Genomic DNA, 22,502 nt, shown 5'->3' with positions numbered 1-22,502 from the left:
CTGTTTTCAGAAAAAGCAGTGAGGCCTGAAAAGAATGCAGTCCCTACAGTCAAATTAAAAATAAATAAGTGATTTATTGATATTTATTTTTAATTTGCTTTACTATTGTGGGAACACAATTTGATGTTAGCAGCAGCCACTATCATCACACTATTTTCATTTTCCTTTCTGCTTGTGTGCGTTTTTGTGTTTTTTTTTTTCTTCCTCTCTCTCATTATTGAAATAGCGCAGTGGTTTCACTCCTATATTCAATTAGTCCCTTCAGTCAAACATGGTGGAAATTCACTGATGTTTTGCTGCTTCAGAAACTGGATGTCTTGACCTTGTGATTGGCAATAGGAAATCTGAAGACTACCAAAGAATTCTGGGGTGCAGTATAGGGCCCAGTATCAGAAAGTTGGGTCTCCGTTAGAGGTCATTAGCTACAGCAGGACAATGACCCAAAGTACACGTCAAAAAGCACCCGGAAAGATAAAGCATTGGAGAGTACTGAACTGGCCAGCAATGAGTCCAGATCTCAATCCCATAGAGCACCTATGGAGAGATCTCAAAACAGAAGTTGGAAAAATGAACCCTTCCAATCTGAGAGACCTGGAGCAATTGGCAAAAGAAAAGTAGTCCAAAATTCCAGTAGAGAGGTGTAAGAAACTCATTGATGGTTACAGGAAGTGATTGATTTCAGTTATTTTTTTCAAGGGATGTGGTACCAAATATTAAATTGAGGGTGCCAATAATTTTGTCCAGTCCATTTGGGGTTTTTTGCATGGAAAATGTCAGATTTGGCTTTTTGTTTCTAACACAAACAAAAGAAATAAATATGAGAATGCCCAAACATTTGTAAATGCAACACTTTTCTGGGCGAAGTGGTGCATTATCTGAGAGCAATGCAGGGGTGCCAATATTTTTTCCATGATTGTATTTCCAGGACACGGCAGTCATTGAGCGCTTGCCCCTAACATCATAGGAGTGAATTTGCTTCTTGAATCAAAAGTTGTATTTTCGCAATGCTCTCTCTCCTCACAGCAGAGACTCTCCAGTTACATATCACATCCCTCCAAGGTTCTCACACTGCTGTAGCCCCTTTTTATCTCATACTCTGGGCTTCAACAAAATGGCCACTATGCCTCCTTTGAGGACACCTAAATAGATTATCACTTTAGTTGTGCTCAAAGAAGAGGACTGCGTGGTCACTTTGCTGTAGCCCATGTCCGGGCAATACGCCAGGACATAGTAATGTAAACACTGGGAGTGTTTCAGCCAGGCTTCATGGAAGACAGAAAAAAAATACAGAATGGCAATTGCATTAAAAAAATTATTTTTACAAATAGCACAGTGTATTTTTAACAGCCTATAAATGGCGGATGGGAAGCAGGGCTGATGTGGGCTTAGGTACCTGTATGTCAGTCCACATCGGTGGCTCACAGAGCACACCCCTGGGAGCCCGGTGATCTGTGTGCCATCTGGACACAGCAGACCACATTCCCGCTGTGTCTGGGTGATCACATGGTGTTTTACCATGTGATTGCTTTGTCCAATCAAATTGTAAACTTGCCAAACCGATAGTTATGATCGGTTCTCTCTGCTCTCACACAGATCAGTTGTGCGAGCAGAGAGAACTGTTGCTGCAGCCAGTGAGTGTACGTCAGCATGCATGTATATTCACAGACTGCAGAGCCAGCCTGTCCCAGTGCTGTAGTAATAAACAATGCAGCCAGCACCTGTCCCAATGTCATCAGTGCTCACAATAACACCGCCATACCAGCATCCTAATCACTGTCATATCCCATACCAACATCCTAATCACTGTCATATCCCATATCAGCATCTTGATCACCGCCATATCCCATACCAGCATCCTGATCACCAACATACACCATACCAGCATCCTGATCACTAACATATGCCATACTAGCATCCTGATCACCAACATACACCATACCAGCATCCTGATCACCAACATACGCCATATCAGCGTCCTGATCACCAACATACGCCATACCAGCGTCCTGATCACCAACATACGCCATACCAGCATCCTGATCACTAACATCACCGTCATACCCCATACCCAGGGCTGGCGCTAGACTATTTTGTGCCCTAGGCAAGACCAGCTACTTGTGCACCCCCCCCCCCTTACAAAAAAAAAAAAATTTAAACAGTAGAAAATATTGAATCAGCAAAACATGAAACTGCTACATTTCTTTTAATTTACAAAAATAAGTGCCATAAGATGCCACCAGCACCAATATTAAAGAAAAAATCAGTGTCCATATAGATGGACTATATCTGTGGCTGACAGTGGCAGGGTGACAGTTGCAGTGAGTGCAGGATGATGGATTCAGGCCAGGGGCGGACTGACAACTGATGGGGCCCCCGGGCAATAGGGGATCATGGGGCCCAAAAAGCCTATGAAAAGGTACCAGGGGCATCTCATGGGGCCCCCTACTGACCCCGGGCCCTCCGGCAGTGCCCACGTTTCCAAATGGTCAGTGCACCCCTGATCTAGGCAATGAAGGGAGATAAAATGCTGAGACAGCAGACAGCCCAGCCCACACACACACAAAGAACACCTGAGCTGAGCGATCCCACACAGTGACAGATCCGACACACACCACCACCAACACTGACACAGATCAGCAGGCACTAGAAGAGCAGGCTATGGGATTGTGATGATGTCATCACTCACTGACACATTGCACATGTGATGGACAGTTGGCCAGGTTACACTCACACAGACACGAGACATCAGAGTCAGATATTACTTCCTCCGCAGGCGAAGCTCCGCCGCCACTGATGAATGGGAAGAGAAGGGCTGGAACTCCACAGTGATCCATAGCCGCCATCTGGTTTGCAGTAGGGACTGAGTCTGAGAGGAACAATAGAAGGAGTGGCAGCTCAGCTGCTACACTGGCCCCAGGGCATCTTTCACTGTCTCTGTAATCTCCTCCTCTCTGCCATCTCTCCCCTCAGCTGGAAGAGCATTCATGATATGGCAGCGTCCCATACAGAGAGAGTGCCAGCCTGTGCTGCGCCCAGGCGCCCTTAGGTGGCAGTGCACCCTAGGAGGCCACCAGTTTGCCTAGTGCAGGGGTAGGCAACCTACGGCTCTCCAGCTGTTGCAGGACTACAAGTTCCATCATGCCTCTGCAAGTCATGGCTGTAACTGTCAGTTTTGTAATGTTGCAATGCCTAATGGGAAATGTAGTTCCAAAACAGCTAGAGAGCCGCAGGCTGCCTACCCCTGGCCTAGTGGAAGCACCGGCCCTGCCCATACTAGTGTCCTGATCACCACCATACCTCATATCAACATCCTCATCACCGCTATATCCCATACCAGCATACGTCATACCATGCTAGGGCATTTAAGGGTCTCAACTGATCAATATTCAAATATATATCCCATAGTTTGTAGACTCTATAACGTTCACACAGACTAATTAAAATAAACTGTTTTGGGTTATTTTTACCCAACAAATGTAGAAGAATGCACGTTGGCCTAAATGAAGAAAGATTATGTATTTGCAAAATGTTATAACAAAAACTAAGAAAAAAGTTTTTTTTTTTCAAAACATTCTGTATTTTTTTAATTTGTATAGAAAAAAAAAGCTAGTGGTGATTAAATACCACCAAAAGAAAGCTTTATCTGTATAAAAAAATGATGAAAATTTCATGTGGGTACAGTGTTGCATGACTGAGTACTTGTCACTCAAAGTGTGACAGCGTTGAAAGCTGAAAAGTGGCCTGGGCTGGAAGGGGGTGAAGTAGCTAGTGTCCTCAGGGTGAACCCCAGGTTGGATGGATTTCACATTTCAGTCGCTTAGGGAACATGGGCGAGGGACCAGTTGCAAAGCTCTTGAACTCCTCCAGGTGAACTTTGGGGAACCTTCTTCTTTCTCCAAAACCTCTCCGGCTCTGGACCACTGTCCCTTTTTATATTCACAGGAGAGGTGAGTTGGACCCAAAGATACCTCCAAATTAAAAACCTGGGAACTAAGTTAACCCCAGCCCTCCTGTCTGGGGCAGCACCTAACTAGCTAGTTCTAATCCATTTACAAGTAAGTAAAGCAGCGTGTAGGACTCAGGTAGTAAGTAACAAAGATTCAAAGATCAGTAATAACACAGAGTGCAAGGGTCAGGAGAAAGTAATGTAGTGTTCTTGCATAAGTAACACAAAGTTTGGAGGTGAGTAGTATGTAACACAGATTTCAGGGTCAGTGGTATCTATTGCAGAGTTTCGAGGAGAGTAGTAAGTAACAGAGGGTGCAGGGGTTAGCAATAGTAATGCAGAGTTTAGAGCTCTCTGGCTACCCCCCTTTTCTTGTCCCATCCATGCCTAATCCTGCACACACAATAAAAAACATGATTTCTTCAGTCAACATCTGGCTTACACAGACAGCCGCTGGTGGTCCTGTATGCAGTTCATGGTCCATTCTGCCCCCACTCATCCAGGTCATGCTTACTTACCAGCAACTGTGTATGAAGGCCAGGTGGCATCTCCTTGTCTGTACCTCCACACCTCCTGCTCACCTCATCTGCACAAGCTGGGAGGCATGAAGGGACACTAAATGCCTGCAGACCAAAAGAAGCAGGTATTGACGAAATGAAAGCCAGGTAATGCACGTACCCCTCCCCTTCCTTCTCCTATTCCTGCAGGCAGTGAATGAAGCAGAAGTTTCAATGCAGTATTCAAACCATCCTCCCTGGACCAAGGACGCCATATTTCAAATGGTTACTAGATATATAATATGGTGACCAAAAATGGGATTTTCCCCGGAAACTGGGGATGTCTGGCCACCCTATTTAACTGGTTGTCATTCAGATCCTTCAATACTTGAGTCAATGACCCAGATTAAACACGAAAATTAGGACATTACTTTTCTTTAATATTCCTGAAATGGATACCTGCTCCAGGTCTGACGACTTACTAAAACCAGGCCTTGCCACTCAACTAGCATTTTCAAAAGTAGATAAGCAAAGGCACTTCCTATTTCACTTTTTTTAGGCCTCTTGTCCACATGTAAAAAAAGCCATGTTTTTAGGTATTCAGGCATTTTTTTTTTTACTGATCTAAATGCAGCTCCTTTTTTTTCATGGGCCTGTACATACAGGTGCGTAAATTTGCAATGCATATAGATCAGTAAATAAAAAAAATCTGCATTGCTGGACAGTACTTCAATATTATGCATACATACAAATGACACAATGCAAGAAATGTGGAAGAAGGTTTATGCACATGTACTGTACGTGCGAATGTGAATGTTTATTATATAACCCAAGCTTGTGTTTTTACACAGGAATTTTCTGTCATTGAATGAAAAAAAAACACCTTTTCCTCTTCCATACGTTAAAAGTAATAGTATATAAAGAGTTTTTCTTTTCAACCACTGAACTACACCAGAATGGAAGATAAGATATAACTCCATGAGAATTGTTTAAAAACTGGAGAGTGAAAAATCTGGTGCAGCTCTGCAGAGAAGCCAATCAGCAGCTAGGTGTTAGGCCCCTTTCACATGAGCGGCTGTTCATTTTAAGGTGAACCTAATAGAACCACCCATTGTTCTTTATGGGGAGGCAGATGTAAACAGACATTTGATCGGATGACAGGTGGTCCATTTACAATATCTCACAGAAGTGAGTACACCCCTCAAATTTTTGTAAATATTTTATTTTATCTGCTCATGTGACAACACTGAAGAAATGACTCTTTGCTACAATGTAAAGTAGTCAGTGTACAGCTTGTATAACAGTGTAAATTTGCTGTCCCCTCAAAAAAACTCAACACACAGCCATTAATATCTAAACCGCTGGCAACAAAAGTGAGTACACCCCTAAGTGAAAATGTCCAAATTGGGCCCAATTAGCCATTTTTCCTCCCCGACGTCATGTGACTCGTTAGTGTTACAAGGTCTCAGGTGTGAATGGGGAGCAGGTGTGTTAAATTTGGTGTTATCGCTCTCATACTGGTCACTGGAAGTTCAACATGGCACCTCGTGGCAAAGAACTCTCTGAGGATCTGAAAAAAAGAATTGTTGCTCTACATAAAGATAGCCTAATCTATGTGAAGATTGCCAAGACCCTGAAACTGAGCTGCAGCACGGTGGCCAAGACCATACAGCGGTTTAACAGGACAGGTTCCACTCAGAACAGGCCTTGCCATGGTTGACCAAAGAAGTTGAGTGCGTGTGCTCAGCGTCATATCTAGAGGTTGTCTTTGGGAAATAGACGTATGAGTGCTGCCTGCATTGATGCAGAGGTTAAAGGGGTGGGGGGTCAGCTTGTTAGTGCTCAGACCATTCGCCACACACTGCATCAAATTGGTCTGCATGGCTGTCATCCCAGAAGGAAGCCTCTTCTAAAGATGATGCACAAGAAAGCCCACAGTTTGCTGAAGACAAGTAGACTAAGGACATGGATTACTGGAACCATGTCCTGTGGTCGGATGAGACCAAGATAAATGTATTTGGTTCAGATGGTGTCAAGCATGTATGGTGGCAACCAGGTGAGGAGTACAAAGACAAGTGTATCCTGCCTACAGTCAAGCATGGTGGTGGGAGTGTCATGATCTGGAGCTGCATGAGTGTTGCCAGCACTGGGGAGCTACAGTTCATTGAGGGAACCATAAATGCCAACATGTACTGTGACATACTGAAGCAGAGCATGATCCCCTCCCTTCGGAGACTGGGCCACAGGGCAGTATTCCAACATGATAACAACCCCAAACACATCTTCAAGATGACCACTGCGTTGCTAAAGAAGCTGAGGGTAAAGGTGATGGACTGGCCAAGCATGTCTCTATACCTAAACCCTATTGAGTATCTGTGGAGCATCCTCATACGGAAAGGTGGAAGAGCACAAGGACTCTAACATCCACCAGCTCTGTGATGTCATCATGGAGGAGTGGAAGAGGACTCCAGTGGCAACCTGTGAAGCTCTGGTGAACTCCATGCCCAAGAGGGATAAGGCAGTGCTGGAAAGTAATGGTGGCCAGACAAAGTATTGACACTTTGGGCCGAGTTTGGACATTTTCACTTAAGGGTGTACTCACTTTTGTTGCCAGCTGTTTAGACATTAATGGCTGTGTGTTGAGTTATTTTGAGGGGACAGCAAATTTACACTGTTATACAAGCTGTACACTCACTACTTTACATTGTAGCAAAGTGTCATTTCTTCAGTGTTGTCACATGAACAGATAGAATAAAATATTTTCAAAAATGTGAGGGGTGTACTCACTTCTGGGAGATACTGTACATCCATCTGCCCCATAGAGAACAGTGGGCTGTGTCTGTGTCCTCTCTGCAGAAGCAGAGCATACACGGACCTTTCATCTGCCTGCTCAGCAGACAGATCCCCCTGCTGAGCAGGCTGATCCACTTGACTGAGTCCACACTTGAACAGGGTATTATTGTCAAAGTTTAAAGCGGAGCTCCAATCAAAATGTAAAAAAATAAAAGTCAGCAGCTACTAAAACTGTAGCTGCTGACTTAAAAGAAAAACAGCCACTCACCTGTCCCTTGATCCCACAGTGTCCTCAACTTTAAAAGGATAAGTTCGCCTTTTGGACAAAAATAATAAATGCACATTTTTTTGCATTTTTGCGGCTGCAGAATGCTGGAAAGCATTGCACTAGAGATCAGTAGATTGCTGATGCCATGCAGGTCTCCTGCAGACCTGTCAGGATATCTGCTTGCCGTACAGGATGTGCGAGGAAGCAGATATTCTGGCAGGAAGCTTCAATGAACTACCACGGCGCTCCACAGCACCATGGTAGGTCATTGAAAAAGGATGTCGGGACTTGCAGTTCATTAATTCACAGAAGTCCTTGAATTATTATTATTATTATACATTATTTATATAGCGCCAAAAGGTTTGCTCAGTGCTGTACATTATAGTGGGGGACAGTACATGAGACAATACAGTAACAAAACACGAGGGCCCTACTCTTTCGAGATTACAATCTAGGAGGGGATAGTGGTACAGGAGGAAGTGGCTGTGGGGGATGGAGTGGTAGGGGGAGTGTAGAGTGTAGATCGGCTGTTAGGTAAGGGTGGGGTAGGCTTCCCTGAAGAGATGGGTTTTCAGGGTGCGCCTAAAGGTGAGGAGGGAAGGTGACAGTCTGATGGATTGGGGTAGTGAGTTCTAGAGGATGGGGGAAGTCCTGGAGAAGTCCTGCAGTTGGGCGTGGGAGGTGGAGACCAGGGAGCTAGAGAGTAGGAGGTCTTGTGAGGAGCGAAGATTATGGGTTGGGCGGTATTTGGGTATCAGGTCGGTGAGGTAGTTTGGGGCAGCGTTATGAATGGCTTTGTATGCCAGTGTTAGTAGTTTGGATTTAATGCGTTGGGCAATCGGAAGCCAGTGGAGGGAATGACAGAGGTGGGTGGCAGAAGCGGAGCGGTTGGTGAGGTGGATGAGTCTGGCCTCTGAGTTCAGGATAGATTGAAGTGGGGATAGCCTGTGTTGGGATAGGCCGGTGAGGAGGGAGTTGCAGTAGTCAAGTCGTGAAATAATGAGGGAGTGAACGGGTTGTTTAGTAGTGTCTGGGGTTAGGAACGTACATATTTTGGAGATGTTGTGGAGGTGGAGCCTGCATGACTTTGCCAATGATTGGACATGGGGTTGGAAGGACAGGTTTGAGTCAAGAGTGACACCTAGGACTTTGGCTTGTGGGGTGGGACTGATGGTGGCATTGTTGGTCGTGATGGAGAGAGTGGGTGGGGGGGGGGGGCACGGGCTGGGGGGAAAATTAGGAGCTCGGTTTTGGAAAGGTTCAATTTGAGGAAATGGAGCGACATCCAGTCTGATATGTCGTTCAGTAGGTGGGTGATACGGGCAGAGACTGAGGGGGTGAGATGAGGGGTGGAGTGGTAAATTTGCATTTCATCAGCGTAGAGGTGGTAGTTGAAGCCGTGGGAGTGTATCAGTTTGCCGAGGGAGAAGGTGTAGATGGAGAAGAGAAGGGGCCCGAGGACAGAGCCTTGGGGGACCCCAACAGAGAGGGGGAGAGAGGGGGAGGTGGTAGCGTTATAGGTATCGCTGAAGGAGCATTGGGATAGATAGGAGGAGAGCCAGGAGAGAGCGGAGTCTCTGATGCCAAGGGAGTGTAGTTTATTAAGAAAGAGGGGATGGTCAACTGTGTTGAAGGCCGCGGAAAGTTTGAGGAGTAGGAGGACTGAGTAGTGGCCATTAGCTTTGGCGGTTAGCAGGTCATTAGTGATTTTGAGTAGGGCGGTTTCGGTGGAGTGTAGGGGACGGAGGTTGTTGTCAGTGAGGTGGGAGCTTAGGCGATTGTAGATTAAGCGCTCAAGGAGCTTGGAAGTAAATGGCAGCAGGGAGATGGGTCTAAGGTTGTTCAGGTCGGTGGGGTCCAGGGAGGGTTTTTTGAGTATGGGAGTGATGTGTGCGTGCTTTAGGGGGGAGGGGAATGCGCCAGTGGAGAGATTGAAGATGTGGGTGAGGGAGCGTAGGATGGAGGAGGAGGGTGACCGGAGGAGTTGTGAGGGGACAGGGTCAAGGGGGCAAGTGGTGAGGTGGGCTTCTGAGAAGACCTTAGTGACCTCTTCAGTGGTAGAAGGGCTGAAGGAGCGGTGTGTGGGATGTTAGGTGTGGTGGGGGGAAGGGCGGTTGTGAGGTCAGATGAGGGGAGAGTTGATGGGCTTATAGTGGGAGGGAGGCTAGGTGGGGAGGTAGGTTGAGCATTGGCAATATTCTTATGGATTGCATCGATCTTATTTTGGAAGTGATTGGCAATCTCGTGGGCGGTGAGTGAGGTACTGGGTGGGGGTGGGGAGGGGAGAGAGTAGGGAGTTGAAAGTGGAGAAGAGCCAGCGAGGACAGGTGGAGAGGGTGTTGATGAGGGTTACGAAGTAGGCTTGTTTGGTGGCATGGAGGGAGGAGGTGTAGGCGAGGAAGGCGGATTTGTAGAGGGAGAAACTCAAGGGGATCTGGTTTTGCGCCATATTCGCTCCAGCGCACAACTGCGTCGTTTACGATTTTTAGTGTGGATGTTCTGCCAGGGTTGAATGAATGAGGCGGCCCTGTGAGTGGAGCCCCACACTGCCGCTCTATTTTCAAATTTGACAGATAGTACAGGGAGACTTCTCCTTGTAATATCTGTCACAGGGAGGGGGCGATGGCTATGGGAACATGTTACATGTTACACCCTAAAAACGGGTGGAACATGTAACATGTTCTAAAAAGTGAATTTGCTTCGCAGCCCGGTGCCCATTGCACAAGTGCAAGTAGCACTGCACCTTGTGAATGGTCCTGTATTCTGGGAGGGAGGACAACTTCTGCTTCTGATCGCCTAGGCCCTGTCCCTCGATCCCGTGGTGTAGGCAACCTGAGAGCCGCAGGACTACAAGTTCCATCATGCCTCTGCAAGTCATAGCTGTAACTGTCAGTTTTGTAATCTTTGCAATGCTTCATGGGAAATGTAGTTCCACAACAGCTAGAGAGCCACAGGTTGCCTACCCCTGGGGCCCTAGGGTGATCGCATCAGAAGTGGGAGCGGGTACCTCTCAAATTTGGGTACCCCCTCCTTCTCCTGCTCCCCAAAGATGCCAGTCCTTAATGGAGAGCTGGGGGATGAGGCCTTAAAATGGAACTTCCCCTTTTTGGTGAAGCTTTGCTTTAATCAGGGGTGTCAAACTGGCGGCCCTCCAGCTCTTGCAGAACTACAAGTCCCATTATACCTCTGCCCGTTGGGAGTCATGCTTGTAACTGTCAGCCTTTCAATGCTTCATGGGACTTGCAGTTCTGCGACAGCTGGCGGGAACTAAACAAGCTGAAGTTAGAAGCTGATTGGCTACCACAGCTGCACCGCATTCTGAGTCCAGTAAATCTCCCTCCATGACTATCTTCTCTACATATGATTGTACCCAGGGGTGGACTGACCATCCGAGGGCCCAGGGTCAGTAGGGGGCCCCATGAAATGCCCCTGGTACCTTTTATAGGCTTTTTTGGGTATGCTTTGAGTGTGGGCAAGGACACAGGGGCCCCATGATCCCCTATTGCTCGGGAGCCCCATGAGTTGTCAGTCCGCCCCTGATTGTACCCCATATACACTGTAAGGACCAGGGGCGGACTGAGCATTTGGAAATTCGGGCACTGCCCGAGGGCCCGGGGTTAGTAAGGGGCCACATGAGATGCCCTTGGTACCTTTTTCACTGGCTTTTTTTAGTTTGGGCAAGGACACAGGGGCCCCATGATCCCCTATTGCCCGGGGGCCCCATGAGTTGTCAGTCCGCCCCTGATTGTACCCCATATACACTGTAAGGAGTTGTACCCCAGATACACTGTAAGGACCAAGGGCGGACTGAACTAACCATTTGGAAATTCGGGCACTGCCCAAGGGCTCAGGGTTAGTAGGGGGCCACATGAGATGCCCCTGGTACCTTTTTCATAGGCTTTTTTGAGTTTGGGCAAGGACACAGGGGCCCCATGATCCCCTATTGCCCGGGGGCCCCATGAGTTGTCAGTCCGCCCCTGATAAGGACTGTACCTATCCCCCTTCTATTGCTATCTGCTGTTTGTTTCCTGTTATTTATATTGATAAAATAAAATAATTTATTATTAATAAAATAATTACACGAATAGAATCGATCTGAACCACAAAAACGTACAAAACATTACATCTACAACATAAAAGAAACATCAGCCTGTTATCTCCGCCAAGAACCCCCGCCGACCAATCACCGCTCGTCTCCCACACTGCACATCGAGCCATGAATGGGTACACGACGATTGGGCAATGGCAGACGTACGTTCTATTGGCTGCGAGCGGGAAGGAAGGCGGGGCGGAATAGACCCGGGAAGAATTGTGCTGTGCGGTTTCCGGATGTAAGCTGGTAAGCACGGGGGATATAGTACCAGTCGTGGTAGGTATGACACCGGTACTCCTAGGGTTAACTGTCAGGAGCAGCGTCCAGCCTGCTTGTGTAAATAATAAACCGAATCACTTTATGTGGAGAGGCGTCATATCCCATACAGGTCTCCTTAAAGGGCCCCTTCACGTCTATGTATTGCGAGCAGACATACTAATACAGTGTAGTGCCATTCATATCCAATGGCTTTGTAATGCATTACTCTGCCTTATCCACTTACCCTCCGGAGGATTTACCCCCCTTCCTGACCAGGCCATTTTTTGCATTATGGTGCTGTGTTCTTTTAACTGACAATTGAGCGGTCATGCAACGCGCATGATTTACATCCTTTTTTGCCCACGAATAGAGCTTTCTTTCGGTGGTATTTGATTGCTTGTGCATTTTTTATTTATTGAAAAAAAAACTGCCAATTTTGAGAAAAAAAATTTTTTTTGACTGTTTGCTAATAACCTCCCTGGAGGTATTCCCGAGTGTAGCTCGGGGTAAAGTTTCAGTACCACAAGCGGTAACCCCGAGATACACTCAGGAATACCATGCGGCGCTGCTCCGCGATCCCTCGATCACTTACCTTGTCCCTCCTGCAGCGTCCCCGGCAATGTAATCTTGCGGATGCCGGCATCTGTCATCTTTGTTCCGTCCCTTGCAAGCGTCGGGACGTATGGGGACGGAACGGCGGGAAATTTGAAACTGACAAAAAGTGACATTCACTAAATACACTAAAATCACGTAGTAAAACATTACTGTATCAAACCATTTCACATACATTTTGTCCCGAGTGCTTTGTCCTGTGCCCTGCCTGCATTTTTACTGTTCTTTCTACCTGGAAACTGAGAAATGTCCATGGTGTCCAAAAAGCGTCCCTTTAGGTCAAAAGTGGTTTTAGACCAGCTAGAGAACAGCGATAGTAAATCAGAACCACTTGCAGAATTGAGTGATAATGATTTGTGGGGAAATTCATCATCAGACACTGAAAACAATTTGTGACTTTGCTCAGTGATGTGCGAACTTGGCGCTATATTTCAAATTTCAGTGTTTTTGGTTTGATTATATTATTGAATTAAATTTATTATTATATTATTATTTTTTATGATTATTTATTACATTATAATTTATGATTTCGTGTTTCAAGTTTTATCCTACCCGGGATGTTTACTAGACTTGTTAGGACAGATTTCAGTGAGTTATTCCTAAGAATTACAGGCCTACAATATAAAATGCCAAATTTCCATGCAAAATAATGGTACTGCTTTCAGCACCAAAAATCTGAAATAATCATACCGCCAGGGAGGTTAAGCATGCCCAGTAAAAAAAAATAGAAAACAAATCGAATTTCCTCATAAATTTAGGCCAAAATGTATTCTGCTATGTGTCTGCAAAAAAAAAAAATCCCAATACGTGAAAAATTAATTGGTTTACATGAAAGTTAAAGCATTTACAAATGACAGTATATAAACCTGACAGATCTAGAGGAGATCTGTGTGGAGGAGTGGGCAAAAATCCCTGTTGCAGTGTGTGCCAACCTGGTCAAGAACTACAGGAAACGTTTGACCTCTGTAATTGCAAACAAAGGCTTCTGTACCAAATATTAACACTGATTTTCTCAGGTGTTCAAATACTTATGTTCAGCAGTGCAAGACAAATACATTCTTTAAAAATCATACAATGTGATATCCTGATTTTTTTTTTTTAATTCTGTCTCTCAGAGTGGGAATGCACCTACAATGTGAATTTCAGACCCCTCCATGATTTCTAAGTGGGAGAACTTGCAAAATCACAGGGTGTTCAAATACTTCTGTTCTTCACTGTATATGTACAGTTGTAAAATGACATCATAGTAAACTAGAAAAGCTACAATTTCTGGGGAAATTGTGTGAAGTGTTCTTTCCTCCACCAGTAGTCTACAACTGGAGTGGGTGGATTGGCTTGAGTAACTGTTGTGTGGTTGGAGTGGTTGGAGTAACTGTGAAAAGGTTTTGTCAGCTCCCACTCTAGTTTTGAACATTCCGCCATTCATTCCTATGGGACCAAATTCACCACAAAACTCCGATATTTTGTGAACCATTCGGCGAAACGTTCCACAAAGTTATAGCACACCAATTGGGAACAATCCGCACGTTTCGGTATATTACTGTCTATGTAGTGTTAAAAACTGTGGGAGGAGTTAGGGGGGTAAATTTAGCTATAATAATAAGAATATATATGTGAGATAACAGTAAGTGGTCTTGCCATGCAAGAACACTTAATTATACAGAAATAATGGAAACATTACACAAAATATTAATAGGAATAGATTTACTGATTTCATACAGTAAATGTATGTGTAAAGCACTACATTTTGAACTGTTTTAATAGGATCCTGGAAAATGATGTTTAAACAATGAAGATTAAAAATTACAAACCCCAAGGAAAAAAATTATGCATTTCAGATAACAATGTGGTTATCATGGCTGGAATATAATGGTTACACATCCCATACAAATTAAATTTCACCTTTTTAGATAAAAATATGGGTAAATTACTTTTATATATGGGAATTATGGGGGGGGGGGGGATATCATGGTAACTTAACCTATTTCAAATCAGCAAATGCATATAATTAAATAAAAAAAAATATATATATTTTTTTCTACATGGGGATTATGGGTGCATTTTTGTGGAAACACATGACAAGGATCATATTTGTTCAATTTCTGAAAAGATTATGGGTATAGTTATTTTTCTACATGGGGATTATGGGTGGAATGTCATGGTTAAACAGGTCTAGAAACACATTTGACCCCTTTCTTATAAAACTATGAGAATAGCTATTTTTCTACATGGGGATTATGGGTGGATTATTGTGGATACACATGCCAAGGACCATATTTGACCTATTTTCTGAAATAATTATAGGTATAGTTATTTTTTTACATGGAGATTATGGGAGGAAAATTATGGTTAAACATGCCTAGGGGCACATTTGATTTGTTTCTGATGAGAATAAGAGAATAGCTATTTTTCTACATGGGGATTATGCATTTATTATTGCAGATACACATTGCAAGAACCATATTTGACCTATTTCTGAAAAGATTATGGGCATTATTATATTTATAGATGGGGATTATGGGTGGAATATCATGGTTAAACATGCCTAGGAACACATTTGACCTGTTTCTGAGAAAATGTGAGAATAGTTATTTTTCTAAAGCGGGATTATGAGTGTATTATTGTGGATACACATGGCAAGAACTGTATTTGACCTATTTCTGAAAAGATTATGAGCATAATTTTTTTCTACATGAGGATTATGGGTGGAATATTGTTTTTTTTAACATGCCTGGGAACACATTTAACCCCTCTGTGATAAAAAGATGAGAATAGTTATTTTTCTGCATGGAGATTATGGGTGTATTATTGTGGATACACATGGCAAAAACTGTATTTCACCCATTTCTGAAAAGATTATGGGCGTAATTATTTTTCTACATGGGGATTATGGGTGGAATATCATGGTTAAACATGTCTAAAACCTTTTTTTTAATTGTATCTTTTATTGAATTTTCCAATACAAAAAGAACCTAAGGCACAAACACTTCACATATACATAATTCCAATTTTTCACCTTATCCCCTACCCCATCCTCCCTCCCACCCTCCCCCCATTCGATACCCCTTTCCACATCCTATTTCCTAGTCTCTATCCTCTCTCATGATTATCTATCTGTATCTCTTCCCTCCCACCTTCACTCTCTCTTTCAGGTACCCCGTTAAACTCTCTGTAGACTTTTCCCCCTAAACCCTGACCAGTTCCAGATATCTTTTAGATGTTTTAAAGTATAACCAACTACTCCACGTTTTCCTAAAATTTTCCATTTTATCCTCCTCTGTGTGGTATAACTCCTCCATCCCTATAAATATTTTCCACTCTGTTTATCCAATCATTTAATCTTGGTAGCTCCGGAGTCTGCCAAAACTTGGCCCTTAGCTGCACCAATTAAATGATAAAGTATCCTGTTTTTTATGTAGTTTCACTAAAGGCTCAAAATTATAAAATAAACACGTCCACGGATCTTTCTGTACTATAATCCCACATATTTCCTGAATATGCTGGATTATTCCCTTCCAGATATCCTGTATTTTCGGGCAATCCCACCATATATGTGCCATTGTTCCCTTTTCACCACAATTTCTCCAACATAACGGTGAAACATCTACTTGTTTATGTGCCACACTTGGTGTAATATACAATCTCGATAGACATTTATAGTTCATTTCAACTGTGCTCATATTCATCACCTCGTGTTAATTTAAATATTATTCTTTTGTTGCTCCTTCAAGTCTGTTCCAAGCTCCTTTTCCCATTTTTTCAAGAACTGGGGAGGATCTGCTCCTTCCATGTCCATAAGGATCTTATAAATCCTGGAGGTCACTTGTTTTGAGACTGAAGCTACATTCAACAGTTTTTCAAATGGATACAGATCCTCCCACATCTTCAGTGGTTGTGGGAGCATTGTAACAAAATGACCTAATTGGCAATGCCACCACTCATCTAATGTGATAAATAAATCTTTTTTCTTCTTTAAATCTTGAAAAGTGTGCAATTTCCCGTTATTCAGTATGTCCTTCAACCGTGCATTTTTATCTTTAATCCGTTTCCCAGAGATAATATCCTTCCCTGGGGGGAAATACTCCGTTGCCACCAGGGGGGTCAAAACTGAATTATATTTCCATCCCTTTTGCTTATACTGTACATTCTATCCCAAACACTTAAAACTTTCTTTGTCAATGAACTGATATTCACGTCTAATGTGCGAAATTTATGTGATATCCAAACAACCTTCCCTAACTGTGCCTTACTTAGAGTCCCTTCTATATTTACCTAACCTTTCCATCATGAGTTAAATTTCCAATCTACTATTCGTGATAAAATCACCACTAAATAATAATTCCTAACGTTAGGCAAGCCCAATCACCCCTTCCCTTTTGCCCTACACATAACCTCATGCCTAATTCTCATTTTTTTTATTAGTCCATATAAGCTTAAGTATCATCTTTTTTTATTATCCCAAAAAAAGATTTGACCAATTTCTGATAAGAATATGAGAATAGCTATTTATCTACATGGGGATTATGGGTATATTATTGTGGATACACATGCCAAGGACCATATTTGACATGTTTCTCCTAAGAATATAGGTATAGTTATTTTTCTATATGGGTTATCATGGTTAAACTTGCCTGGGAACCCATTTGACCCCTTTCTGATTAAAATATGAGAATAGCTATTTTTCTACATGGGGATTATGGGTGGAATATAATTTTTTGTATTTCAGTGGTTTTTATTGACTTTTTAAATGTTTAACCCAGATTTTAGCAACAAAACACGTCCACGCAAGGGCGATCAATAGCACATAAGGAATAAATAGAACTGCAAATAGATACATCAAAAACATAGGCCCCCAGGGGACAAAATGGCAACAAACATAACATTACGTTATTAACATTAGTAAGTGGGTCACACCTGCGGAACTGTCTCTTTGGAAACCCAGCTAGACTTGGGAGTCCAACCCCCTCTGGGGGATGACTACAGGGCGCAATGAAACCAAACCAACACAGCCCAGATGGTCCCCTACCCCAGCGCCCCAGCAAAGCTGTTCCCTTCCTAGAGCCCGAGGGAACTAATGGCCCGTTCCACTAACAGGAACCCAACCAATGTCACTGGGACCCGTGACATTCTTCAGTGGCAAAAAGCCACAGACCTCAAGTCCAGGAGGATACCCCCTACTCAAAGAGAGAACCCCAAGGGAGCCAGCCAGGCAAGGCCCAACCATAGAACACTATCAAAACTGGGAATGCCTAAGAGGCCAAACTCACGGTCCCGTCAAGAGGATTCAATGGTGAACTTCAGCCCGGGCAAGAGCAGGTTGGATTTGGTTGTAGAGGGGTCTGAGGAAGGGCACTCTTCCTGTTGGATGCCTTCTCCCAGAGGCGGCCCAGAGGAAGCGGCCCCGCCGAAGATCCAGATGAATGTGTCAGACTCCGCACTGCGCCTCCTGGTGGGATAAGGTGTAGGCATTCTAGTGGGCCTCCTCTGGCGTGGCAACAGAGTGGCTACAGCCCTGGTGGTTGAAGGTGAGACGGAACGGAAAGTCCCATGCGTATTTAATTCTGTGATTTACCAGGACCGAGGTGAAGGGCTTCAACTGGCGACACTTCTGAAGAGTGATCTGGGAGAAGTCTGAGAAGAGCTAGTAGCGATGCCCTTGGAAACTGAAGTCTGGGTTGTTCCTGGCTGCCAAGAGAATGGTTTCCTTAGTGCGATTATAGGTAAATTTGATGTTAATGTCTCTTGGGGGCCCTTCTGGACGTCTGGGACCCAATGCACGGTGTATGCGGTCAAATTTGAGTCGATCGATGGGAATGGCGGAAGTCAGCTTCTGAAACAGGGCAGTAGTGGTTGAGGTGAGATCTGTAACTGTTTCCGGAATACCCCATAAGCATATGTTGCCATGGCGGGAGCAGTTTTCGAAATCCTCAAGCTGGAGCAGCGTGTCCGCCAATTCTTTCTTAGGGTCGCATAGATCCTTCTCTTGGCTTTCAATGACCTTGGCTACAGCTTCCATTTTATCCTCAAGATCGTTCGTCCGATTGCCCAGCTCTCTAATTTCTCGTGAGAGATGTTCTGCCAGCTTGGAAGTAACGGAGGACAATTCCGTCTGTAGCATGGACTTGAAGTGACCCAGGAGTTCAGCATCCCGCAAAGCTGGAGCGGGGGACTGCAGCAGTGCTTCTGATACAGAACCCACTTCATTAGCAGGATCCGGTTCACCAGAGAGTAGCAGCGGTGGTCGATCCGAATCTGAGGCCGGGGCTTCAGATGCTGCCTCCAGCGGGTAGGCCGCAAGACCCGTTGCGGCCTGCTGAGCGCCGGAGGCGTGGGTGGCCCCTGTTTTTTTGCCTATAAGGGTGGGAGGGAGGGGGGTTCGGTGGGTAGGCAACTGATCGCCCCTGAGATCCGGCAGAACGGCCGATGTGTCCGGTGGGCAAGGAGCTCATGCCTAGGAACACATTTGACCCCTTTCTGATAATAATGTGAGAGTAGTTGTTTTTCTACATGGGGATTAAGGATGTATTATAGTGGATACACATGGCAAGAACCGTATTTGACCTATTTCTGAAAAGTTTATGGGCATAATTATTTTTCTACATGAGGGTTATGGGTGCAATATTGTGGTTAAACATGCCTAGGAACACATTTGATTTGTTTCTGATAATATTTTTCTACTATACGTGTATTATTGCAGATACACATGGTAAGAACCACATTTGACATGTTTCTCCAAAGAATACAGGTATAGTTGTTTTTCTATATGGGAATTATGGGTGGAATATCATGGTTAAACATGCCTAGCAACCCATTTGACCCCTTTCTGATAAGAATACGAGAATAGCTATTTTTCTACATGGGTAATATGGGTGGAATATCATGGTAAACATGCCAAGGAACACATTTGACTTGTTTCTGATAAGAATATGGCAATATCTATTTTTCTATACCCATATTCTTGGGAGAAACTGGTCAAATATGGTCCTTGGTATGTGTATCTGCAATTATCTACCCATAATCCCCATGTAGAAAAATAGCTAGTCTCATATTCTTATCAGAAACAAGTCAAATATTTTCCTAGGAATGTTTAGCCATGATATTTTACCCATAATCTCCATGTATAAATATAACTAAACTCATAATAATTTTGGAATTAGGTGGTCCTTGACATATGTATCCACAATAGTCCCCATGTAGAAAAAAACCCAATATACCCATAATCATTTCAGAAAAAGCTCAAATATGGTCCTTGACATGTGTATCCACCATAATAAACCCATAATCCCCATGTAGAAAAATAGCAAATCTCATATCCTTATCGCAAAGAATTCAAATGTGTTCCTAGGCATATTTAACCATGATATTCCACCCATAATCCCCATATAGAAAAATAACTATACCCATATTCCCATATTCTTAGGAGAAACAGGTAAATGTGGTCCTTGGCATGCGTATCTGCAATGATCCATCCATAATCCCCTTGTAGAAAAATAACTATTCTCATATTATTATCAGAAAGGGGTCGAATGTGTTCCTAGGCATGTGTACACATGATATTGCCCCCATAAATAAAAGTAATTGTACCCATATAATCTCCATGTATAAATGAACCCATAATCATTTTAGAATTAGGTCAATTATGGTCCTTGGCATATGTATCCACAATATTCTACTCATAATCCCCATGTAGAAAAAAAAATATATACCCATAATCATTTCAGAAATAGGTCAAATATGGTCCTTGGCATGTGTATCCACCAAAACAAACCCATAATCCCCATGTAGAAAAATATCTATTTTCATATTTTTTATTTATCAGAAAGGGGTCAAATGTGTTCCTAGGCATGTTAACAAAACAATATTCCACCCATAATCTCAATGTAAAATATAACTATACCCATAATCATTTTAGAAATAGGTCAAATATGGCCCTTGGCATGTGTATCCACAATAATATACCCATAATCCCCATGTAGAAAAATAGCTATTGTCATGTTCTTGTCAGAAAGGGGTCAAATGTGTTCCTAGACATGTTTACCATGATATTCCACCCATAATCCCCATGTAGAAAAATAATTATGCCCATATTTTTTCTACTTGGGGATTATGGGGGTAATATAATGGTTAAACATGCCTAGGAACACATTTGACTTTTTTCTGATAAGAATATGAGAATAGCTATTTTTCTACCTGGGGATTATGAGTGGATTATTGTGGATACACATACCAAGGACCAGTTTTGATTTGTTTCTGATAACAGTATGTGTATAGTTATTTTTTTTTACATGGCGATTATGGGTGGATTATCATGGTTAAACATGCCTAGGAACACATTTGACCCCTTTCTGATAAGAATATGGTATAGGTATTTTTCTACATGGGGATTATGGGTGGAATATCATGGTTAAACATGCCCAGGAACACATTTGACCCATTTCTGATAAGAACATGAGAACAGTTATTTTTCTACATGGAGACTATGGGTGTATTATTGTGGTTTAACTTGCCTAGGAACACATTTGATTTGTTTCTGATAAGAATAGTTATTTTTTTCTGTATGGAGACTATGGGTGTATTATTGTGGATTCACATGCCAAGGACCGTATTTAACCTGTTTATAGGTGTAGTTGTTTTTCTACATAGGTATTATGGGTGGAATATCATGGTTAAACATGCCTAGGAACACATTTGACCTGTTTCTGAGAATAGTTATTTTTCTACATGGGGGTTATTGGTGATTCATTGCAGATACACATGCCAAGGACCATATTTGACATGTTTCTCCTAAGCATATAGATATATTTTTTTCTCTACATAGGGATTATGGGTGGAATATCATGTTTAAACATGCCTAGCAACACATTTGACTTGTTTCTGAATAGAATATGAGAATAGTTCTATTCCTACATGGGGATTATGGGTAGATTTTTGTGAATACACTTGCCAAGGACCAGATTTGACCTATTTCTGAAAGGATTATACAGTTGTGTCCAAAATTATTCAACCCCCACTGAAATTGAGTGTTTTGGCCAGTTTGACATTGCTTTTGATCATTCAGTCATCTTGCTTACATTTACATTAAAGAGGCACTTGTAGGTCAGACAAATATAACATAACAGTTATAATGAAATAACCACAAATGTCTTTTCTGTGCTCACAGCATTATCAGTTTTATTCAACCCCCAAGTGACATTCAATCTTAGTACTTAGTACAGCATCCTTTTACAGTTATAACAGCTTTTAAACGTGAAGCATAGCTTGACACAAGTGTCTTGCAGCGATCTACGGGTATCTTCGCCCATTCTTCATGGGCAAAGGCCTCCAGTTCAGTCACATTCTTAGGCTTGCGCACTGCAACTGCTTTCTTTAAGTCCCACCAGAGGTTCTCAATCGGATTTAAGTCTGGTGACTGCGATGGCCACTCCAAAATGTTCCAGCCTTTCCTCTGCAACCATGCTCTAGTGGACTTGGAGGTATGCTTGGGATCATTGTCCTGTTGAAAGGTCCAACGTCTCCCAAGCCTCAGGTGTGTGACGGACTGCATCACGTTTCCATCCAATATCTCCTGGTACTGAAGAGAATTCATGGTACCTTGCACACGCTGAAGCTTCCCTGTACCTGCAGAAGCAAAACAGCCCCAAAGCATGATTGACCCTCCACCATGCTTCACAGTAGGCAAGGTGTTCTTTTCATCATAGGCCTTGTTCTTCCTCCTCCAAACATAGCGTTGATCCATGGGCCCAAACAGTTCTAATTTTGTTTCATCAGTCCACAGAACACTATCCCACAACTTTTGTGGTTTGTCCACATGGCTTTTGGCATACTGCAGTCGACTCTTCTTATTCTTTGGAGACAGCAAGGGGGTACGCCTGGGAGTTCTGGCACGGAGGCCTTCATTACGCAGTGTGCGTCTTATTGTCTGGGCTGAAACTTCTGTACCCACATCTGACAAATCTTTTCTCAGTTCCTCAGCAGTCACACGGGGACTTCTCTCCACTCTACGCTTCAGGTAGCGCACAGCAGTCGAAGTCAGCA

The 22,502-nt window shown here is 43.4% G+C and overlaps 1 protein-coding gene across 1 annotated transcript in view; it reads left to right on the top strand.

Moving 5' to 3' along the window:
- Positions 1-11,805: 11,805 nt before the first annotated feature.
- The window catches only part of BRIP1 (BRCA1 interacting DNA helicase 1), a 384,399-nt gene continuing 373,702 nt past the window's right edge, over positions 11,806-22,502 (top strand). Inside the window, exon 1 of the mRNA XM_089676644.1 lies at positions 11,806-11,843. The gene's annotated coding sequence lies outside the window, so the exon portion shown is untranslated. The remainder of the gene's footprint in view (positions 11,844-22,502) is intronic.

Source organism: Staurois parvus, unplaced genomic scaffold (genome assembly GCF_062004578.1).
Source record: "Staurois parvus isolate SC_StPar_1 unplaced genomic scaffold, SC_StPar_1.0 ptg000172l, whole genome shotgun sequence".
NCBI lineage: Eukaryota > Metazoa > Chordata > Amphibia > Anura > Ranidae > Staurois > Staurois parvus.
The sequence above is the reverse complement of the archived record's forward strand: the minus strand, read 5'-3'. Positions and strand labels throughout refer to the sequence as shown.